Source organism: Tachyglossus aculeatus, chromosome 7 (assembly GCF_015852505.1).
Source record: "Tachyglossus aculeatus isolate mTacAcu1 chromosome 7, mTacAcu1.pri, whole genome shotgun sequence".
In the NCBI taxonomy this organism is placed as follows: Eukaryota; Metazoa; Chordata; class Mammalia; order Monotremata; family Tachyglossidae; genus Tachyglossus; species Tachyglossus aculeatus.
Genome location: NC_052072.1, coordinates 39,421,441 through 39,446,278, shown reverse-complemented (window position 1 = coordinate 39,446,278; position 24,838 = coordinate 39,421,441).

Sequence of the window (24,838 nt, the reverse complement as noted above, 5' to 3'; positions counted from 1 at the left end):
CTCAGAATGACACCCCCAAGTTGTGTTCATAAAGTACTTCTATTTTTCCAAAGCACTTCAATTTTAATTTTTATTTGGCCTGATATTATCCCTGTGAAGTAAGAGGCCAGGCATCATAAGCAGCGTGGCCTAGTGGATAAAGCACAGGCCTGAGAGCTAGAGGTCCTGGGTTCTAATCCAGGCTCCACCACTTGCCTGCTGTACGGTCTTGGACCAGTCACTTGACTTCCCTGTGCTTCAGTTTCCTCATCAGAAAAATGGGAATTCAGTACCTGTTCTCCCCACTACTTAGACTCTTAGCCCCATATAGGACAGGGACTTGTACCCCAGTGCTTAGAACAGTATTTGATACTTAGTAGGCACTTAAAAAATACCCCTCATTATTGCAGTTTCTTCCAACCAGTGTCTGAGGTTGTCATCTAGGGTGAGTAAAAAATGATATGATGTTGGAAGAGTTATGCACGTTTGTGGTTTAGTGCACGTTTTCATTATTATAAGGTTCATTAACAATGTAAACCTACCCTATATTATAGGAGAACTGCATGTGTTCCTAGAGGGGGCCAGTAGATAACACCATTCCCAACATGTCCGATGAAGTCAGCTTAAGCAGACTATTTTTTATGCCCTCTAAGAATGTAAGCACCATGTGGGCAGGGAATGATTTTCATGCCTCTATTTTATCTCCCAATTCTAGTACAGTAACTTCACTCAGTAGGTGTTCAATAAATACCTTTACTACTTCCACTATTACTTCTACTCTGTAAAACTTACCTCTAGACTGTAAGCTCATTGTGGGCAGGGAATGTGTCTGTTATTATTGTGTACTCTCCCAAGTGCTTAATACAATGCTCTGCACACAGTAGGCCCTAAATAAATATGATTGACTGACTGACTAAAAGAATGATAGTACAACTTGCTATTTCAAATGCTAGAAGATTGTCAGTGCAATGAGAGACAGGGAACTTGTTTAATTCCTACCTGTGTATGTGCTCTGCATTTCATAAGGGCTTAATAAACACTATTAACTACTAGGTGATCCCTGTTCACAAGGTTCTATGTAACTACCAGCATATATTAAAACAACGTAAAAATGCTTTAAAAAACACTAAAACACTGATTATATTTTCTCCGTTCCTTGGGAGTGGGAAAGAAGACCACTTGGGTCCTGTGACTCCCAGGATTCCTGGAGATTATGTTGATATGTGAAATAATTGAAGAAAGACCAAAAGAGTTTGCCATTTTGGAGGGTGTTTTGATTTTTTTTGACAAACTGAAGTAGATTATTCCTCTCAGCTGTCCCTCAAAACTGCACAGTGCATGGCATGGGCCTGGGAGTGAGACGGTCATGGGTTCTAATCCCGGCTCCACCAATCGACTGCTGTGTGGCCTTGGACAAGTCGCTTCACTTCTCTGTGCCTGTTACCTCATCTGTGCAGTGGGGATTGAGACTGTGAGCCCCACATGGGACGGGGACTGTGTCCAACCTGATTTGCTGGTATCCACCCCAGTGCCTGGCACATAGTAAGCGCTTAACAAATACCACATTTATTATTTTTATTATTACTGATATTAGGTAGAAAGAATCAAATTGGTGTGGATGAGAAATTGGCAAGGTCACGGAATTTGTTGGTTGCCATAAAATTGAAGGTAAATGATACCCTGGTCTGCAAATTCCCCTGGAAAAATTACAGCAGCAAAATCAAAATGCAAATATTACACTGCCTGTATGATACTAAAACTGGGACATTGCACTCCCTAGCTATATCTCTGCTTGCTGATGGAACAGAGACTGTCTTCTCAGAAGTGAAAACACTGTATATACTAATCACTCTGTCACTTACTGACAGATTTTAACTCCCACAACTTTGTACGGTAGGAAAGAGCAATTAGAGCATGTGCATTCTTTTATGATGCACGGGGAGATTCAGTGATTTTTCACAGGTTCCAAAAATAAACATTAACAGCGGAACTGAGATTAGAACTCGGTCCCCTTTGAATGTTACCGATGAAACTGGCAAGACAAGATTACCAACAATAAGGTCCTGGAACGCTGTCAGCTCATCAGCATTGAGGCTGTGCTCACTGCCATAACAACTTCATTAAGTTGGACGTGTGAGAAGAACGGATTCTCCAACAGCTGCTCTGTAGTTAACTGAAAGAGGGCACAAGGAAGCCAGGAGAGCAGAACAATGTTTTAAAACAGTGAAGCACAATCACAAACAATACAGTGCAGCAATGTTGGGAAAATGACTCATCAGCAGGAGAGGAGTTGCCCTCCTTGAACAAATATTTAGGGACCATTAGGATGGTAAGAGGTAGTCTCAAAAACAGAAGCAGCCCCTGCCAGCAGCAAGAGCATCAGTGCGTTCGTTAAATAACTCTCTTCTTTATGTACACCCAGTGTGGAAGAGGTTTTTCAGTTGTGCACCAAGCTTTTCAGCCATCTCCATGTGTGCAGATAGCATTTCCCTGTCAGCAGCCCAATCTTCAAAAATTAAGGTATACGACTCAACTCCAACGTCCCCCTAACTCCTCTTACAGGCACAGTATTTGCATTCTTTTCTTTCACAGCCCGTTATGATAAAGCTTTGAATTGGATTTTTTTTATCCTTCTTCGGTGAGATAACTGCAGTAGACAGTCAGTAATATACCAGCATATGAACTTCCACATGCCTCTAAAATTATCAAACAAAAGAGGGACAAATAACCCAGACCCTACAAATAAAGAGAAATCGGGTTTTGTTTGATAGGCCATAATGTCCTTATGGGCAGGGAACATGTCCACTAATTCTGTTGTATCGTCCTCTCCCAATCGCTTACTATGGTGCTCTGCACATAGTAAGTGCTCAATAAATACCATTGATGGAATGATTGATGAAAAACAAGCCTGGGTGTGAAGGAAGTAACTCTATTCCTTGTTACTACATAAGCATTATCTTTCTGAGCCTCAGTTTCCCCCAATGGTAAAATGATCTCACAAGTGACTTGAAAAGGAACTTTATGAACAGTGGGGAAATGTTTCGAGCTCCTAAGAAGAAATGACATTATTCCTTGAGCAAAAACCCCTTTTTGCCATAAGAATAGACTTTTTTAGAGGCTGAAAAAGCACTTTTGATATGATAAAACAACACACAACATAGTTTTCAAAATGCTATTGTAAAGTGGAAAGTAATTAAGTACCAGGGCGAAATGTTTTAGGCATCGTTTATACTGCATTTTAAAATTACAAGTTTAAACACTTAGAAGTTTCAGTGTTAGGCGCCAAACCCACTGACCACCTAAAAGAGAAAATATGTAAAGAAAGTAATTAAATGTCTGTCTTTAGTTGAAGACCCACAAAAATTCCAATTGAGAAATATCCCAAAATAGCCCTTAGGGGTAGTTGGACCAAAGCCCACTATAACCTTCATGTAGGAACATTTTTCACAAGACTTCCAAATTGGCAGACCATATTCTTGAGAAATTGTTGAAGTTGGCTTTTAGTCCTCAGAGGGCCCATGTTGCATGCTGTTCTCCAAGAGGCCTTCTCTGACCAAGTCCCCCTTTCCTCTTCTCCCACTCCTTTCTGTGCCACCCCGACTTGCTCTCTTTATTCATCTCCCTCCCAGCCCCACAGCACTTATCTACATATCTGTAATTTATTTATTTATATTAATGTCCGTCTCCCCCTCTAGAGTGTAAGCTCACTGTGGACAGGGAATGTGTCAGTTCATTGTGCTATTGTACTCTCCCAAGAGCTCAGTACGGTGCTCGGCACACATTAAGCATTCAATAAATACGATTGGATGAATGAATGTATGAATGAATTTTCTCATTTTGTGCAGAGCAATGCTCTAAGCACTTGGGAAAGTAGAATAGCAGTTAAAGACTAAACTCCTGCCCTCAGGCAGCTAACAATCGAATGGTTGAGACAGACACAAACTGATTTGTAGCTAAGGCAAAGGAGATAATGAAAAGATGGATATTTGGATGAGGCACTGCTTAAGTTGCAGAACGTGTAAGCCGATATGAGAAGAAATTCCATGGGTAGTTTTGAGTGCTCAAGTGCTGGGGTTGTATTAGAGGGGCTGTGATGTGAGGAGTAGAAAAATTATCAGGGAAGGCTCACTATACCGCAATCCCGTCTATCTCACTGCCAACCCCTCACCCGTGTCCTACCTCTGGCTTGGAACTCCCTCCGTCTTCATATCTGACAGATGATCACTCTCCCCACCTTCAAAGCCTTATTAAAAGCACAACTCCTCCTCCAAGAGGCCTTCATTTCTTCATTTCCTCTTCTCCCACTCTCTTCTGTGTTGCCGTTGCACTTGGATTTGCTCCCTTTATTCACCCCTCCCTCAGCACCACTGCACTTATGTGTGTATTTGTAATTTATTTAAGTATATTAATGACTGTCTCCTCCTCTAGAAGGTCAGCTCTTTATGGAGAGGATACACATCTACCAATTCTGTTGTACAGTACTCTTCCAAGTGCTTCGTACAGTGCTCTGCACACAGTAAGTGCTCAATAAATATGATCGATTGATTGCTCTTGGAGGAGGCTGGGTTTTGAAAAGCTTTTGATGATGGGAAGGACTGTTCTGGTGGATTTAAAGAAGGGTGGAGTTCCAGACAAGGGGAAGGTTGTGAGCAAAGGATCAACGGTAGGAGAGTTAAGGATGAGACTTTGGGAGGAATGAGGCAGTAAAACTAGGACGTAGTGGGAGAAGAGAGTGGAGGTAGAATGGAGAATATTAGTTGAGTACCTTGAGAAGCAGCATGTCTTAGTGGATACAGCACAGACCTTGGAGTCAGAAGGACCTGGGTTCTAATCCTGACTCCTCCACATGTCTGCTGCGTGACCGTGGGCAACTTCTCTGTGTCTCAGTTACCTCATATGTAAAATGGGGATGCGAGTGTGACCCCCCAAGTGGAACAGGGACTGCATCCAACCTGATTATCTTGTAACTACTCCAGGGGTTAGAACAGTGCTGAACAAGTACCCGTAGTTATTATTATTGAAGCCAGTGGCCAGGATTTACTGCTTGATGCTGAGAAGAATGGGCAAACAATGAAGGGTTCTGAGGTATGGAAAGACATGTGCAGAATGACATTTTAGAAAAATAATCTGGGCAGCAACCTCAATCGTATTTATTGTGCACTTGCTATATGCAATGCACTGTACTAAGCTCTTGGGAGAGTGCATTATAACACTATAACGGACACATTCTCTGCCCACCATAAGCTTACAGTCTAAAGGGGGAGACGGACATTAATATAAATAACTAAATTACAGATACGTATGTAAGTGCTGTGGGGCTGGGAAGGGGGGTGCATAAAGGGAACAAGTCAGGGTGAGACAGAAGGGGGTGGAAGAAGAGAAAATGAGAGATTAGTCAGGGAAGGCCTCTTGGAGATGATGTGCCTTCAATAAGGCTTTGAAGGGGGGAAGAGTGATCATCTGTCAGATATGAAGAGGGAGGACGAAGAGGGAGGATGGTCCAAGCCAGAGGCAGGACGTGGGCGAGAGGTTGGTGGCATTAGGGGAGCCAAGTGTCTGGACTGGGTTGTAGGAGGAGAGTAGTGAGGTGAGGTAGGAGGGGGCAAGGTGATTGACTGCTTTAAAGCCTAACAAAGTGAACAGAGTGATGTCAGCTGTGTGACTTTGGGCAAGTCACTTAACTTCTCTGGGCCTCAGTTACCTCATCTGTAAAATGGGGATGAAGACTGTGAGCCCCCCGTGGGACAACCTGATCACCTTGTAACCTCCCCAGTGCTTAGAACAGTGCTTTGCACATAGTAAGCGCCTAATAAATGCCATTATTATTATTATTATTATTATTATTATTATTATTATTACAGAGGGGAGAGACTAGAGACAGGGAAATCGGCTTCAAGACTGTCCATCACCTCTCCCCCGCCTACCTCTCAACTCCCTTCTCTCCTTCTCCAGCCCAGCCCGCACCCCCGCTCCTCTGCCACTAATCTCCTCACCGTGCCTCGTTCTCTCCTGTCTCGCCGTCGACCCCCGGCCCACATCATCCCCCTGGCCTGGAATGCCCTCCCTCCGCGCATCCGCCAAGCTAGTTCTCTTCCTTCCTTCAAAGCCCTACTGAGAGCTCACCTCCTCCAGGAGGCCTTCCCAGACTGAGCCCCCTCCTTCCTCTCCTCCTCCTCCCTCTCCCCATCCCCCCACCTTACCTCCTTCCCCTCCCCACAGCACCTGTATATATGAATATATGTTTGTATGCATTTATTGCTCTATTTTATTTGTACATATTTATTCTATTTATTTTATTTTGTTAATATGTTTTGTTTTGTTCTCTGTCTCCCCCTTCTAGACTGTGAGCCCACTCTTGGGTAGGGACCGTCTCTATATGTTGCCAACTTGTACTTCCCAAGAGCTTGGTACAGTGCTCTGCACACAGTAAGCGCTCAATAAATACGATTGAATGAATGAATGAATGAATGAATGAATGAATGGAAATCAATGCTGATCCACTAGCCTAGGTGGAATATAAGAAGTGCCTGAACCAGAGTAGTGGCTGTTGGATGGAAAGGAAAGAGAAAGCACAGGGAATGTAATGTAGCAAAACTGACAGAATTCAGTAGCAGACTGAATGTCAAAAGGAAATGAGCAGTGGAGGATAATAATAATAATAATAATAATGGCATTTATTCAGCACTTACTATGTGCAAAGCACTGTTCCAAGCGCTGGTGGAGAATATCAGTCTTCAGAGACAGGATGGAGGTGTCAACTCTGAGGGAAAAGACGCAGTGGATTTGGAAGGGAAAGTTGAGGAGTTCAGTTTTAGAACATATTGAAATAATCATAACAATGTTAATAACAATAATAATATTTGTTACACACTTAGTATATGTCAAGTGCTGTTCTGAGCACTGGAGTAGATACAAGTTAATCAGTTTGGACACAGCCCCTATCCCACATGGGACTCACAGGCTAAGTAGGAAGGAGATCTGATATTTCCTTTTACAGATAAGGAAACTGAGGCACAAAGAAGTGAACTGACTTGCCCGAGGTCACAGAGCAGGCACGTGTCAGAGGCAGGATAAGAACCCATGTCCTCTGGTTCCCAGGCCCATGCTCTTTTCAATAGGCAACACTGCTCCAATATTGAGTACCATCCACATGGAGATGTCCTGGAGGCAAGAGGAAATGTGAGATTCCGGAGATGTTAGGAGGTCAGGGCTACTACAATTGATTTGGAAGTCATCTGTACCTGAAAGAATAGTTGTAGTTTACCAATATAATATTTCCTGGTTGATTTTGATGAGAGGTGAGCTATTTTATTTCTATTCCTTGAAATTTACTTCATATGGATATGGAGTTGATTACATCTGACTGTTCTGAACCTCCGAGCTATTGGGAATATTAATGAACTGATGTTGGCAAAAAACACCCTTTAAAGTCTCTTTGGAAAGGTTTTACTGCTATTTTAATGAGGACTAGTCCACAGTTATCATCTTCACTCCTGAGATGGCCGCCTATTAGCAACAGGCCAAAGAAATTCTTATGAAGCAGAGTTCTTTGGGAGGACAAACCCAGGTCATTGTCAAGAGTATTTTGTTAAGAATGTGAAGACCTCACTGCTGATGTGGTAGTGTCCTCTGGAAAAAGCAAAGGGGTTCCAATTTAGAAATCTCTGCCACTAAGTTATCTTGCTCACAGTGAGGTGCCTCTTGGCTGTGAATTGGGGTGTTTTTAAGCTCACTAGACTCATCTGAAGTTGTTTCTGAATGTTTTTATAAGAAGATCATTAAATAATTATCTCTACAAGCACGAAGCCTGGTTTAATGCCACATGGGAGCAACAGAAATGGGAGACAAAAAAAACACATAAGCAAGTAGAAAAATAGCCATCAGCTTTCCCTAGATTTGAAGCTAAATAGGAACAGTGGAGGAACTGTTTGGAAGGTGGTGATTGGAAGGAAACCCCTTTTAAGTGCCCTAGGGATACAGCTTCTTCAACTTTAATTGTATGGTATTTTCATCTATAGGGGGCAATGAGAAACCATAGGTTTCCATCTGCAAACTCAGAACGGCCCCAGAAACAAAACCGGGTATATTTACGCTAAGGTTCCTTTTTAAATTTTTTTTTTTTCACATTGAAATACAAATGCAAAGAGCGCCACTTACGAAGTTCTCACTTACACCATCTCTCCACGTGCGGCAATTATCATTTTAAGGCCCTGCCCAACACTACCGCAAGCAACCTTTCCTCACTTGCAACATTTTCTTTTCCGGTCCTTGGGGAAACGTTAGAAGGGGGTCGCAGTGTTTGCTGGAATCTGTTCAATTTCACCTCCCTTTGCTTCCCGACAGCGCGCCAGCCCCGGCTGTGCTAGAATTAGAACCAGACATCCCGTAAGGGCATTCCAGGGAGACTCTTAAAATTCCAAAGCAGCTAGGGACTTGCCCTCTCCTGCATAGATCATTTGGTGTGTAAATACTCATTTGGGGAAGACACTGGAGAGAAAGGAGAGTGCCTTGCAGAAAAAAAAAATAGATTATGTTACCCGTGTTGGCCTCCCGCTTTCTTCCTTTCCAGGAGAGAAAGTTCCTGTGATCCTCACAAAGTGTGTGACATTATTCCTGTGGCAGCTTGACGGGGAAGCTTGGTAATTACAGAGCAGAGCCTGTAAATGCTTGCCTTGTAGTGAAGGCACTGTGTTTGCACTAAGGGAATCCGTTCTCAGTTGGCTTTCTTCCCAGATGATAACACATCCTCTAAGGCCCCGTTTGTCGGGAGGGGATGGATTTGTTCACTCACCAGAGGTGACTACGGCTTGTCTGGTTTCAACTGACCGCACAGAAGAAACGTTTGCCTTCAAACAGTTTCGCTAGCAAAAACCCAGAGATTCCTCCCTCAGGAGACAAACGTACATTTTAAAATCATGACAATATGCAAATTTCACTGTTCATAATGATAACGGGTTTCTGGTGTCACACATTACACCGAGGGAATCTCACTTGGCCTCGACCATGTCTGAGACTACGAAATCGAACTTCTAGGTAAGGTCGTGGTGGGAAGGGAATGTGTCTGTTTATTGTTATGTTGTACTCTCCCAAGCGCTTCGTAGAGTGCTCTGCGCACAGTAAGCACTCAACAAAGACGATTGAGTGGATGAACGAAGGAACCTGTATTGTGGCCTGCAGAGTGATAGAGTGGATTTTTCCAGTAGAGAGCCACAAACACACGCACCTTTCATGTTGGAGAATGATAAGGTTTTATTTGTGTGTGCCTTTGGTTGCAGAGATAGCCTAGTTCACACCACATCTGCAAGATATTAAGAAATCTTTTCTATCAATCTAAACCATGATTGATATTTTTTCACCGAGAAAAGTAACGGGATGACCTCCTGCCTTCCTTCCAGACACCGAAGGACCCAACTCCCACATATTCTCAGATCTTTCCACCACCATGGAGAAAAACGCCATGGTAACCACCACCTTCCCTCCTTCCACTGAGGATCCATGCTCCCAATATGCTTCTGACATGCTCCCACACATTCTTGGGCTCCTCCATCCCCGCTGAGACTTTGAGTGTATTTCGTATATTGGTTTGTGTTGTTTTAATATTTCAATACTCTTGATATGTCTGACTCCAAAACCTTTTTTTCACTTAAATTCTTAGATTGTGAGCCCCCCAAGGGACAGAGATGGTGCCTAATTCCCATGTGTGTATTCTTTCCCGGTGCTTAGTACAGTGCTCTGCATACAGTAAGTGCTTAATAAATACTTACTACTACTAATAATGATCGCATTTACTACTATCAGTCAATGCCATTTGTCTGCCATTTAGACTGTGAGCCCCTTTTAGACTGTGAGCCCACTGTTGGGTAGGGACTGTCTCTATATGTTGCCAATTTGTACTACCCAAGCGCTTAGTACAGTCCTCTGCACATAGTAAGAGCTCAATAAATACGATTGATGATGATGATGATGCTATGTGACCTTGGGCAAGTCATTTCATTTCTCTGTGCCTCAGTTAACTCATCTGTAAGATGGGGGTTATGACTGTAAGCCCCATGTGGGTCATGGACTGTGTCCAACCTGATTAGCTTCTATCTACTCCTGTACTCAGTACGGTGCCTGACGCATAGTGCTTAACAAATAACATTTAAAAAAATGGAGCTCTTTCTGAGCATAGAGTACTGTACTAAGCATTGGGAGAGTGCGGCTGATGTAAGAGAATGGATCTCTGCCCACAAGGAGCTCACCATCTAATACAGGCTGGGCAGGGGGCACCCAGCTACTAATATATAGGTAGAAAAAAGAAGGGTTCAAATTATAGGATAGGTAAATCACTTTTTTAGACTGTGAGCCCACTGTTGGGTAGGGACTGCCTCTATATGTTGCCAACTTGTACTTCCCAAGCGCTTAGTACAGTACTCTGCACACAGTAAGCGCTCAATAAATACGATTGATTGATTGATGGAATAAAAAAGCAACAGAAGGTTGCTGAGATGATTTAACCTGCAGAGAAGAAACATTGACAAGCAAAAGTTTCTTGAAGAAAGTGGGATTTCAGCAGGAGTTTGACGCTCAGACCCTAAGGGGACTCCCAAAAGATGATACGACCGTGGATCGGTATTGTACTATCCACTCCCATGGTTGTTTATTTTAGAGTTGTTGAAGGCAGGAAAGGGGTATCCTCCTGGCAACAGGATATGCGATTGATTTGCTTTTCGAGACAGCTACACTGTGTCATCTGGTTTCATTCATTCAATCAAATTTACTGAGCACTTACTATGGGCAAAGCACTATACTAAGCACTTATCTGGATCCCATTTGGTACTCATTTATTCATTCATTCATTCAATCAATCGTATTTATTGAGCGCTTACTTGTGTGCAGAGCACTGTACTCAGCGCTTGGGAAATACAATTCAGCAAGAGACGATCCCTGCCCACAGTCTAGAAGGGGGGAGACAGGCATCAAAGCAAGTAAACAGGCATCAATGGCATCAATATAAACTAATGGAATTATAGATTTATGAAACAGGTGGCAGGAAGGTCGGGTACGGTCTGGCATCATGGAGTAGATAATGTCAGAGTCTTCTACTGCAGCAGACACTATTGGACTCCAACAGTTTCTTAGGTTGTTCACTGTTGCAGAGGTACTGGCATTTGCCAAAAAAAAAAAAAAATGGTGGAGAGTCTTTGTTTCTTGCAAACCAATGTACTTAGGAATTCACACAAACATGACATACCCCACAAACTGAAGCATTCTTTACATGTATCTGAAATGGAAATTGGAAAAGCGGGTAGAAGAAGTGAATGGGTTACACGCAGAGAATATGTGCCTTGCTTGGCACCAATTAGTTGGTGGATAAGATCCACCCCAAACAAACCCTTCCCACTTTTGGGAAGCAAAACCCATGACCAGCATCCAAAGCGGTCATTGTCTCCACACGCTGTCTACCCTGGAAACTTCCCACTGAAATGTCTGCTCTTGGGAGCCAGCCCTGTAAGATTTCTTTGTAAGTAAGCTTTTTGAAATTTCGTTCTGTCTTTCTTCTTCCTTTTTGGAGTCAAGTTGGTGATCACACAGAGCTGTTGCTGAAGAAGGGTGGGGCTGTGGAGAAGACTCCAAAACTCAGGACTCTGCAGTACTTTTTGTTAGATTTGCCCACAGAGATTCTCAGGCTTAGAAGTAGACTTTTCTAAATAAAGATGATCATCAGTCAATCAATCAATCAATCAATCGTATTTATTGAGCGCTTACTGTGTGCAGAGCACTGCACTAAGCGCTTGGGAAGTACAAGTTGGCAACATATAGAGACAGTCCCTACCCAACAGTGGGCTTACAGTCATCAGTGGTATCTATTGAGTATCTACTGAACTTAGGAGAGGACGCTGCAAGGATGACATACGTTCACTCCATTCAAGGGCTTTAAAATCTAGTGGAGACAGATAATAATAATAATAATAATAATAATAATAATAATGGCATTTATTAAGCGCTTACTATGCACAAAGCACTGTTCTAAGCGCTGTAGATAGATAGATAGATATCCCTGTAGACAGATAGATAGATATCCCTGGTGGTGCCATAGTTAGCAGATGGGGAAGCACAGCAATATGACTCTGTTTACTCTTCCCACCAGTGGAGATACTAAGTTGCATTTGGCAAGCTCCACCTGGTCACCCACAATCTTCTGTGACCTGGCTGAGGAAGTGACCAACAGGTAATTCCTAGCTTCCCAGCTTCTCAGTTCTGGTCCCATTCTGGGCAGCTGGGGGGAGCAGCCAGCAAGGTCAGGGGCTAGGAGATGGGGAATATCCATCCCACCCTAACCCCCAACCTTCAGGGAATCCCTAACCCATAGGTGTTGTGTCTATCAACTCTCTTGTATTGTGCTCTCCCAAGCGCTTAGTCCAGTGGTCTGCACACAGTAAGCATTAAGAAAATACCCTTGATTGATTGATTGATTGAAGTAGAGCTCCAGGGGAGAGGATGAGTTCACATATGGTATGGAGCCATCAGGGACCAAGGGGAGGTATGGAGTCCAACTGCACCGGGGGTTTGGAGAAGGGCCTGAAATTTGGTATGTTCTCTGACACTCAGACTTCTTCTTACATCCCTCATCTGTCCCCCATTTTTCCTCGCAACACTCTTCACCTGATCCCTGCCCGGCCCCCTGAACTCACCATCCCCAATCTGCCCCCACCCCTTTTCTTCTCCCCAACCCATTTCACTCGACCTAATCTATCCCCTCTTCAGTCTGCCACAACCAAGCCTCCTCTCAGCATCTGGCTCTGAGCCCTGAGGTGGGTCAGAGTTTGGGAAGATATTCAGTAGGTGAGTTCATTCATTCATTCATGCATGCATTCATTCATTCAGTCATTCAGTCATTCGGTCATTCATTCAGTCATATTTAGTGAGCAATTACTGTGTGTGGAGCACTGTACTAAGTGCTTGGGAGAGTATAATACAACAATAAACAGACACATTTCCCGCCCACAGTGAGCTTACAGTCTAGAGGACGATTTCATTCATTCATTCAATCATATTTATTGAGCGCTTACTGTGTGCAGAGCACTGTACTAAGTGCTTGGGAGAGTATAATACAACAATAAACAGACACATTTCCCGCCCACAGTGAGCTTACAGTCTAGAGGACGATTTCATTCATTCATTCAATCATATTTGTTGAGCGCTTACTGTGTGCAGAGCACTGTACTAAGTGCTCGGAATGTACAAGTTGGCAACAAATAGAGACGGTCCCTACCCAACTGCAGGCTCACAGTCTAGAAGGGGGAGACAGACAACAAAACAAAACATATTAACAAAATAAAATCAATAGCATAGTAAATATGTACAAGTAAAATAGAGTAATAAATCTGTACAAACATACATACAGGTGCTGTAGAGAGGGGAAGGAGGTAAGGTGGGGGGGCTGGGGAGGGGGAGGAGAGGGAGAGGAAGGAGGGGGCTCAGTCTGGGAAGGCCTACCCTAAGCCCCAAATACTATTCCCAGAAACGTGGGTTCTAATCCCAGCTCTGCCATTTGTCTGCTATTTGACCTTGGACAAATCATTTTACGTCTCTGTGCCTCAGTAACCTCACCTGTAAAATGGGGATTGAGACTTGAACCTCTTGTGGGACAGGAACTGTGTCCAACCAGCATGGCTCAGTGAAAAGAGCACGGGCTTTGGAGTCCGAGGTCATGGGTTCGAATCCCAACTCCACCACATGACGGCTGTGTGACCTTGAGCAAGTCACTTAACTTCTCTGAGCCTCAGTTGCCTCATCTGTAAAATGGGGATTGATTGTGAGCCCCGCGTAGGGCAACTTGATCACCTTGTATCCCCCCAGTGCTTAGAACAGTGCTCTGCACATAGTAAGCGCTTAACAAATGCCATTATTCCCCCCTTTTTAGACTGTGAGCCCACTGCTGGGTAGGGACTGTCTCTATATGTTACCAACTTGTACTTCCCAAGCGCTTAGTACAGTGCTCTGCACACAGTAAATGCTCAATAAATACAATTGATGATGATGATGATGATTTGCTTGTATCCACCCCAACACTTAGTACACTGCCTGACTTAACAAGTGCTTAACAAAAACCACGGTTATTATTATTATTTTTATTATTGTCCTGTGTCCTTCCCCGGGACTCCATGCTGCCAGCCATCACATCCTCAGAGCTTGGGGTCTGAGATCAGGACTAAGGATCAGGGTAAGGAACCCAGACTCCGTAAAGCTGAGAGACGGACACGTGTTCTAGATCTTTGTGGGGAGAATTGCTACAGGATTGGGAGGAGTTAAATTCTTGAAGCAGCAGGGCAGGAAGAAACCATTTATAACAAAGCTCAGGATTGACTAGAGAAGAAATGCTAAGAGCAGGTGCTGGATTAAGGGTTGAGTTGTGGGAACGGAGAGGAAGAACCAGGTGCGAGAAGTGATGTTTTAGTAGTGATGATCTGTCAGAGAAGAATGAGGGAAAATGAGGAGTCAGAGATGGCTCTGAGTTGTCCTGTTTATGGAAGGGCATTACTCAGAGCAGAAGTAGGCAGAAAAGGTTGAGCGAAAAGGTAGGTAATTTGGTCTTCAGCATACTTACTGTCTCTTGAATTGACACTGCTTGTGTTCTGTAGCTAGAATGCAATACAGCCTCGGAGGCTGTGGTTAAGTGTAGATAGGTGGACTAGATTATCCTCTGCAAATATGTAACAGCTAAATTCATAAGAGCAAGTGGCTTCCCTCAGTGACTTACATAGAGCAGAAGAGTAAGAGTGTATGACTACAATTCTCTGTGGTTACTACTTATGGTAGAATATTTTATGGCCCATGTCAGTAATCCATTTTCCTCTCATTTCACAAAACTGACTGGCCGTGAATAGAGCTTCAAATAGTAACAGTTTTACTATCCTCCCCAGTAAGGCACCTGGCCCTGGTGCAATATTTCTTGGCTTTACTTTTGAGATCTGTTTATATAGGTGTGTATTTTGGGTGAAACCCAAGGTAGAGTCACCTGCTTAAGAAGGCTGCATTGAGCCATAGCATTGAGGAGCTGCAGGCTTACCTCATCGATGGAGGGAAAAGACTCAGACAAGGACTTCTCTCAAGCCCGCGATGGGCTGTCAGTGCTTTTCGCATTTTGTTGATGGCCTTTCCAGCTGATCAAATACCTCTGCAACTGGAAGATTGATGGGCAGCAGCTCCCTGTAAGGTTGGGTCATTAGAAGCAGCATGGCTCAAAGGAAAGAGCACCAGCTTGAGAGTCAGAGGTCGTGGGTTCTAATCTTGGCTCTGCCAATTGTCAGCTGCGTGATTTTGGGCAAGTCACTTAACTTCTCTGTGCCTGGTTACCTCATCTGTAAAAAGGGGATGAAGACTGTGAGCCCCACGTGGGACAATAATAATAATAATAATAATAATAATAATAATAATGGTGGTATTTGTTAAGTGCTTACCATGTGCAAAGCACTGTTCTAAGCGCTGGGGGGATACAAGGTGATCAGGTTATCCCACTTGGGGCTCACAGTCTTAATCCCCATTTTACAGATGAGGTAACTGAGGCACAGAGAAGTTAAGTGGCTTGCCCAAGGTCACACAGCTGACAAGTGGCAGAGCAGGGATTCAAACTCATGACCTCTGACTCCCAAGTCTGTGCTCTTTCCACTGAGCCACGCTGCTTCCCCTATGCTTAGAACAGTGCTTTGCGCATAGTAAGCGCTTAACAAATGCCATCATCATCATCATTTGGTAGAGACACAAACCCTCTCCTTATGTTCCAAACACATTTTTAGGAGGGGAGGTGGCAGGGCTCCCCAGGATTCAAACCAAAGCTAAACAAAGAAGCAGCGTGGCCTAGTGAATAGAGCACAAGCCTGGGAATCAGAGGACCTTGGTTCTAATCCCAGCTCCACCACTTTTCCACTGGGTGACCTTGGGCAAGTCACCAAACTTATCTGTGTCTCAGTTATCTCATCTATAAAATGGGGGTTGAGATCGTGAATCCTATGTGGGACCGGGACTGTGTCCGACCTGATTACCTTGTATCTACCCCAGCAGTTAGTACAGTGCCTAGCACAAAGTGAGTGCTTAGCAAATACCACTTGAAAAAATAAAAAACACAGATGACACGTGCCCATCTGGCATTTCAAAATGCCAACCTTGAAAAACAATTGCCAGGGGTCACTAAGGAAGCTACATCAACTGTGAATAAAGAGGGACATTCAAAGCCCCATTTCTCATCTAGAAAAAGACTTTAAAGTCAGGCCTCAATTTTGCCAAGCAGAGGAAATTTAGATTGGGATTCATTCATTCATTCATTCATTCAATCGTATTTATTGAGCGCTTACTGTGTGCAGAGCACTGTACTAAGCGCTTGGGAAGTACAAGTTGGCAACACATAGAGACGGTCCCTACCCAACAGTGGGCTCACAGTCTAGAAGGGGGAGACAGAGAACAAAACAAAACATATTAACAAAATAAAATAAGTAGAATAAATATGTACAAGTAAAATAGATAAATAAATGGAGTAATAAATATGTACAAACATATATACATATATACAGGCGCTGTGGGGAAGGGAAGAAGGTAAGGCGGGGGGATGGAGAGGGGGATTCAGAGCTGTCCCCTCCAGTTTCTCAGATTACTTGGGAATTTCCAGAGAAAATGATGTTGCCTGTTCTAATTTTTGTATTAATATCGACATCAGCATCAGCATCAATAGCATTTATTGAGCACTTACTGTGAGCCAAGTACGGAACTAAGAAATTGGGAGAATATGAAGGAGTCAGGAGAAAATATCCCTGTTCTCAAGGAGTTTACAGTCTACCAGAAGAGGCAGGCACTTTAATAAATTGCATACAAAATAGAGCATACAAAGCATACAAAATAGACAAAGCACAAAATAGAGCATACAAAGTATGAACATAAGTGCTGTGGAGACAGGTGATTTAAGTGCTTAGATGGCCCTGAAGGGCCAGAGTGGCAGTTGAGGGGTACAAGGTGGGAAGTTTAAAGATTACTTGGGGAAGCCTTTTGGAGAAGATGTGAACTCAGAAGGGCTTTGAAGACGGAGAGACTTGTGGTCTGTCAGGTATGAAGGGGGAAGGAATTCCTGGTGAAGGGGAGGAATGTAAGAGGTCGGTGGTGGAAGCAATGGGAATAAGGCACAGTGAGTAGGTTAACTTGAGAGGAATGAAAATTAGAGGCGGGTTGTAGGGGGAAAGATATGTGGAGAAGCAGAGAGGAGAGAGAGCGTGAGATGGATTCATCTGAATCTCAAGTTATGTCCATTTATGGGGATGATGGGTAAGGTTGGCTGAAGCTCCTTAAAGCTACCAAGTACTTCTGTGCCATGAGATTGAGAGGCAGGGACGAAATATCGAGTAGGCAAAGAGACAACAAATCATGACAGATTGTGACTTTCCCCAGTAATTGTGGTGGAAACTTGGGCAGGACTTTGGAGCTATGAGACTATAGCTACTATTTTGAAAATTATTTTTTGCTGCCATTTACAAAACGGGTATTAAGGGAATTACCTGCTGTTCCTCTTCTCTCTCATTTTAGACTGTGAGCCCACTGTTGGGTAGGGACTGTCTCTATATGTTGTCAACTTGTACTTCCCAAGCGCTTAGTACAGTGCTCTGCACACAGTAAGTGCTCAAGAAATACGATTGATTGATTGATTCCCCATAGTCCTACCATTGGCCCCGTGGAACGAGTCCGGTGCTGGCAATTATAATTAGGGTATTTGTTCAGTGCTCACTTTGTTCTAAACACTGGGGTAGACACAAGTTAATCAGACTGGACACAACCCCGTCCGACATGGGGCTCACAGTCTAAGTAGCAGGAGAGCAGGATTCTAGTGTCAGTTCTGCTGGTAACTGGTTAATTTGGGCTAAGACCATGTATGAATTTTGCAATATGCAGAATTGCTGCCCTTCCTTCTTTTATGGCATTTGTTAAGCACTTACTGTGCGCCAGGCAATGCACTAAATGCTGGGGTAGTTACAGCATAATCAAGTTGGACACCGTCCATGTCCCACATGGGGCTCGCAGCCTAACTGAGGCATCGGGAAGTTAAGCGATTTGCCCATGATCACACAGCAGGTAATGGAGGAGCTGGGATTAGAACCCAGGTCCTCTGACACCCAGGGCCGTGCTCTTTCCTCTAGATCATCTTGTTTTTCCTACTGGGGCATCGCACTCTGGGCTCCTGCAGGAAAATGACTGGCAGGAATGAGACAAGTGGTTCTACACCAACTGCTAGCACTAAAATCAATTTATCTGTCAGTCAGTCAGTCAATCATATTTATTGATTGCTTGCTTTGTGCAGAGCACTGTACTAAGCGCTCCCTCCCTCCAGACTCACATCTCCTCCTGCCTTCAGGACGTCTCCACCTGGATGGCCTCCACCACCTAAAACTCAACATGTCCAAGACTGAGCTCCTTATCTTCCCTCCCAAACCCTGTCCTCTCCCTGACTGCCCATCATTTTGGATGGCATTACCATCCTTCCCATCTCACAAGCCCACAACCTTGGTGTCATCCTTGACTCCTCTCTCTCATTCACCCCACATATCCAATCTGTCACCAAACTCTGCCGGTCTCTCCTTCACAACCTCACCAAGATCCACCCTTTCCTCTCCATCCAAACCACTACCTTGCTAATGCAATCACTCATCATATCCCGACAGGATTACTGCATCATACTTTCTGATCTCCCAACCTCCTCTCTCTCCCCACTTCAATCTATACTTCACTCTGCTGCCCGGATTATCTTTTTACAGAAGCACTCTGGGCATGTCACCCCTTTCCTCAAAAATCTCCAGTGGTCTCCTATCAACCTTCGTATCAAGCAAAAACTCCTCACTGTTGGCTTCAAAGCACTCCATCACCTGGCCCCCTCCTACCTCAGCTCCCTTCTTTCCTACAGCCCAGCTGGCACACTCCACTCCTCTGCCTCTAACCTCTTTATTATCTCCTTATTGCTGAATTGTACTTCCCTAGTGCTTAGTGCAGTGCTCTGCACATAGTAAGCACTCAATAAATACGATTAAATGAATGAAATGATAATAATTATTGTATATAAAGTGCTTAAGAAAAACAAATCAGTTGGAAATTATTCATTGACTGTGACTTTGAGAAAATCAGTGTTATAGAAAGTTTCCTGCCCCCTCTTCTGAAAATAGCTCATTGTTCACTAGGGGGGCTGCAATTTTTTTAGCAACTGGTTAATTAAGATGAAGGACCTCTTAGCTGGGAAATTGTCCCCACATTTAACGTTGGCAAATGCATTAGGTTCAGACTGACCTTAAAATTGTTATATAGCTCCTTTCATTAAATTGCTGTGATGAGATAGGGAAAACTAAAACTTTTTGTCAAAAGAGGAGGCTAACTCCAGCCTAATGGGGTGTGGGGAATTCCCAGAGGTGGCTGTTCAGCCTTGGGGCCATGTTTACTTAGATAAGGCCCTATAAACAGACTCGGTTAGAGCCAACTGGGAGCTCTTTCATATGCATCTAAGAAGCTTCTGGATTAGGCAAATGCAGGCCGAAGATTTGCATAATAGCTTGACAGGACATGAGGGATTAGACTTTTGTGGGACCCTTGTAAACTGGCAAGATTGAGGTACTATGACATGGACACTTCTCAATCATGGCTAAACTACTTGTCAACAAGGATTAATCTTGTTTGCCTGCTCTTTAATAATGTTCAGTTGTGCCACGCAATCGAGGTTTTGTTACAGTTTGAATGAAGCCCTAGATTTTTGCTTCTCTCTGCACTACCCTCCAAAGCAAGCATATGGCCCAGTTTATTTAAATTAGCATTTCAGAACCTCCCCTTCCCCAAATAGCTTGCTGTCAGAGGATTGAGTCTCTTTAGTCAGAACATAAAATAATGGGTTTTTAATCATTTCTCTATTATCAAGTGATATAGAGTTTATCCAGTACTTTTCCTGCCTCTGAAGTCATGCATTTTACCTCACTTTTCTCTTTGGGAAGAGGCGCATCCTACATAAATGACTTTTCTGGCCTCGTTGCAGTGCAGTCATACCTGGACTGGAAAACATAAAACAAAACGAAACAAAAAGCCATCATCAGAGTTACTGAACTGCCCTAGAAAAATTGTACAGTTATCTTCTGTGGTGCTATTTTACATTTTTATTTGGCTATGGGATCTGAATTAAATAATTTATGCAAAGGAAGTTGCACTGGGAATTGGGATGAAGATTAAATAGTGGCAAGAATGTAGTCACTAGCCTATCCCAGCCCTTAGAAGTTACCTTAGAAGATAGTTGAGATCTATCACAAGCAAGAGATGAGATACCTCAATACCACGCCATGACAAGAAGACTAAATCGAATTTCTGTGTGGTCAGTAGGGGAAGTATTATACAGTGACTTAAAAAAAATATTTCCTGAATTTTTTGTCTTTTGGAGTTGGCTTAATTCAGCGGCCAAGACAATGGGCTGGACCTCTGGGGTCTAAGAATTCTAATCACCTCTATTAAGTGCTGCCTGGCCTCAGGCAAGTCACCAAATTTAGGCAAATCAATTAGCTGTGGCAGTTTCCTTAGATGGGAAAAAAGGAGGTAACTAAGGAAAGCCAGGTAGAACAGTAGGATTTAGAAATGAATGGGCACAAGAAGCTTCCATTATCACTTGAGCAGGCAGATGGGAATCACAAACACTTTAGCTTTAGAAAGGGGAAGGCAGCTAGCTATCTCTCTGGGCTGGTTTGAGTGCTGTCCTCTGTGGATGGGCTAGATAACCTTTCATTGTCTCCGTCTGCCTTAGAAGTCTGGGGCAGCAAGATCACTGGACAAATTGCATCTCTGAGCTCCACCCTTATACTTTCTTCCTGAAGAATCAGCATTAAAAAAGAACTTCTGTGGGGAATGATTAAAAACGTTAATACTTCCCTACTGTACATTTCTCCTCTTGCTCCCCCAAAATACACACCAGCTCTAAATAAAGGTGACTGGAACTGGGATTCATTCATTCATTCAATCGTATTTATTGAGCGCTTACTGTGTGCAGAGCACTGTACTCAGCGCTTGGGAAGTACAAGTTGGCAACATATAGAGACGGTCCCTACACAACAATGGGTTCACTGTCTAGAAGGGGGAGACGGACAACAAAAGAAAACATGGAGACACGTGTCAAAATCATCAGAATAAATAGAATTATAGCTATATGCACATCATTAACAAAATAAATAGAACAGTAAATTTGTACAAGTAAAAAGTAATAAATCAATACAAATATATACAAGTGCTGTGGGGAGGGGAAGGAGGTAGGGTTGGGGGGATAGGGGAGGAGGAGAGGAAAAAGGGGGCTCAGTCTGGGAAGGCCTCCTGGAGGAGGTGAGCTCTCAGTAGGGCTTTGAAGGGAGGAAAAGAGCTAGTTTGGCAGATGTGTGGAGGGAGGGCATTCCAGGCCAGGGGAATGATGTGGGCCAGGGTCGACGGCGGGACAGGTGAGAACGAGGCCCAATGAGGAGGTTAGCAGCAGAGGAGTGGAGGGTGCAGGGTGGGCTGTAGAAGGAGAGAAGGGAGGTGAGGTAGGAGGGGGCGAGGTCTTATAAAGCCCATCCAATTTAAGCCATAACTACCGATTCCCAGGAATGCGAGGAAATTACCACCGTAGTCTTCAGTAAGGGATAATGGCCCAAAGAACCATCGTATTTAATATTATTTTAGTTTCTTAGCATGTAAAATCTTCACCCCGGAGTCAGGGGACACTAAGGGGAATTCAGAGAATTATTTAGGGTTATGTCAAGGACATTATGGCAGAAGTAGCCACAGCAGTAGTCAGGCATTCATATCTATTGAGTTCTTACTGTGTGCAGAGCACTGTACTAAGTGCTTGAGAGAGTACAATATAACAATATAACGGACACATTTTTTGCCCACAATGAGCTTACAGTCTAGAGGGGCAGACAGACATTAATATAAATAAATAAATGAATGACAGATATAGAGAAGCAGCATGGCTCGGTGGAAAGAGCACGGGCTTGGGAGTCAGAGGTCATGGGTTTTAATCCTGACTCCCCCCCCCATGTCTGCTGTGTGATCTTGGGCAAGTGACTTAACTTCTCTGAGCCTCATTTACCTCATCTGTAAAATGGGGATGAAGACTGTGAGCCCCACGTGGGACAACCTGATCACCTTGTATCCCCCCAGTGCTTAGAACAGTGCTTTGCACATAGTAAGTGCTTAACAAATGCTATAATTATTATTATTATTATTATTATTAGATATGGACATAAATGCTTGTGAGGCTGGAAGGAGGGATGAATAAAGGGAGCAAGTCAAGGCAATGCAGAAGGAGTTTGAATTCTTCAAGCTGGGGCAGCAAATGGCCTCTACCCTCCTGCACTACTGAGCCCCTGAGTCATGATGTCTGGGACCCCTGTCATCTTCTCTCCCATTACCTTGGGGCTCGGCTAACGACCTGCCTTGACTGAACAGAGCCAAGGAAGGACTCAAACGGTGGCAACAATGTTGCTTTTGTAACATATAAAATGTTGGAAAGGCTTTGGTCTTGGCTGTGTTGACCATTTGGACTCTGACAGACCTGCCTGAGTGATAAGAGCTTGAAAATACCTCCTTCAACTTGCAGTGTTCTTGGGCTCTTACTGTGGGTACCATCATACTGATAGTCTTATGTTTCTGTGTCTATCTGTGTCTATCTGTATTCTATCTTTCCTTGTGGATTCATTGCCAACCTCCCAGCCCCACTTTTAGACTCCAAAGCCCAGGAGGTTACAGACCGAATCTTGTTTACTCTTTATAAGATTCTACAATTGATCAACTGATCAATCTCAATAGCATTTATTGAGCAAAGACTGTGTTTAGAGCATTACACCTAGTGTTTGGGAGGGCAAAATAGAATGAGGATACATGATGATTCCTGCTCAAGGGAAATGTATAGTCTAGATAGGGAGACAGACACTTAGATTGAAGATAGAGAGGTAAATTGAGTATATAAAATATGTACATAAGTGCTGTGAGTCTGTGGTACTTTAAATGCTTAGGAGGCTCGGAGAGGAGGCTAAAAGTGGAAAGATTAGCCAATACTGGGAAAGAAAGCCTCCTGGGGGAGAGTGCTCCAGTGCTCAGAACAGTGCTTGACACGTAGTAGTCACTTAATAAATACCATCATCATTATTATTATGTGGTCTCAGAAGGGTTTTGAGCTGGGGCCTTTTGGGTAATAATAATGATAATAATGATGGCATTTATTAAACACTTACTATGTGCAAAGCACTGTTCTAAGCGCTGGGGAGGTTACAAGGTGATCAGGTTGTCCCTTGGGGGGCTCACAGTCTTAATCCCTATTTTACAGATGAGGTAACTGAGGCACAGAGAAGTTATGCGACTTGCCCAAAGTCACACAGTTGACAATTGGCGGAGCCGGGGTTTGAACCCATGACTTCTGACTCCAAAGCCCGTGCTCTTTCCACTGAGCCAGGCTGCTTCTCTGCAGCAGAAAGAGGGAGGGAGTTCCAAGCAGAAGGGAGGATGTGAGCAAGAAGTTGGCAATGATGAGAGAATGAGGCACAGTGAATGAGTGGGCTAGCTTGAAAGGAATGAAGAATGTGAGCTGGGATATTATGGGAGAAGAGTGTATAGGTCTGAAGGAAGAAAATGATAGAGGGCCTGAAAGCCAATGGCAAGAGTTTCTGCTTGAGGTAGAGAGGAGTGGGCAACCTTTGGTGGTCTTTGGGGAATGGGGAGACAGGGTGCAGAACAACGGTTTAGAAAAATGATCCAGGCAGAAGAGGAAAGTGTGGGCTGGAGGAGGGCAGGAAGAGCAACGTGGAGGCTGAAGCTGTCTCAATCCCCATTTTGCAGATGAGAGAACTGAGGCCCAGAGAAGTGAAAGGTCACACAGCAGACACGTGGTGGAGCCAGGATTAGAACTCATGATCTTCTTACTCCCAGGTCCGTGTATTATGATGATGATGGCATTTCTTAAGTGCTTACTATGTGCAAAGCACTGTTCTAAGCATTGGGGAGGTTACAAGGTGATCAGGTTGTCCCCTGGGGGGCTCACAGTCTTAATCTCCATTTTACAGATGAGGTAACTGAGGCACAGAGAAGTTATGTGACTTGCCCAAAGTCACACAGCTGACAACTGGCCGAGCTGGGATTTGAACTCATGACCTCTGACTCCAAAGCCTGTGCTCTTTCCACTGAGCCACCCTGCTTCTATAAACAGACATATTCCCTGTCCACAGCAAGCTTACAATCTAGAGGGCAAGACAGACATTAAGCAGCATGGCCTAAGGGATATGTTAAACCCGTACTATGTGCCAGGCACTGTATTAAGCATGGGGGTAGATACAAGATAATCAGGTTGGACACAGTCCCTGTCCCACATAGAGCTCGCAGACTTCATCCCTATTTTACAGATGAGGTCACTGAGGCACAGAGAATTAAAATGACTTGCTCAAAGTCACAGAAAAGACGATTGGCAAAACTGGGATTCAAACCCACTCCCCGGCTCATGCTCTTTCCACTAGGCCACACAGAGCTTCAGTGAATGTTCTCCTTTGTATGACAGGCATGCGCTAGATGTATTTGGGAGTGGGAAGCAGTGCAACACCTATATGAGACTCCAGTAATACACTTTCTTAAAAAAAATTCAATTCCTGCCTTAATGAACCAGTGCCTCAAGGTAATATGTGTCAGAGCTTCATGCTTCATGATTTGGAGGTACTCCGTGACCTAGACCTGTCTTTCATTTAGCTAGGTGCCTTTAGAATATGTGGCATTAAACCTTTCTGGTTCCTAAGTGTGCCTGTTCACCTCTGGTTTAGTTTTCTTGTGAAAGCCAGGGTAAAAATCACTTCCTTCTACAGCCTCA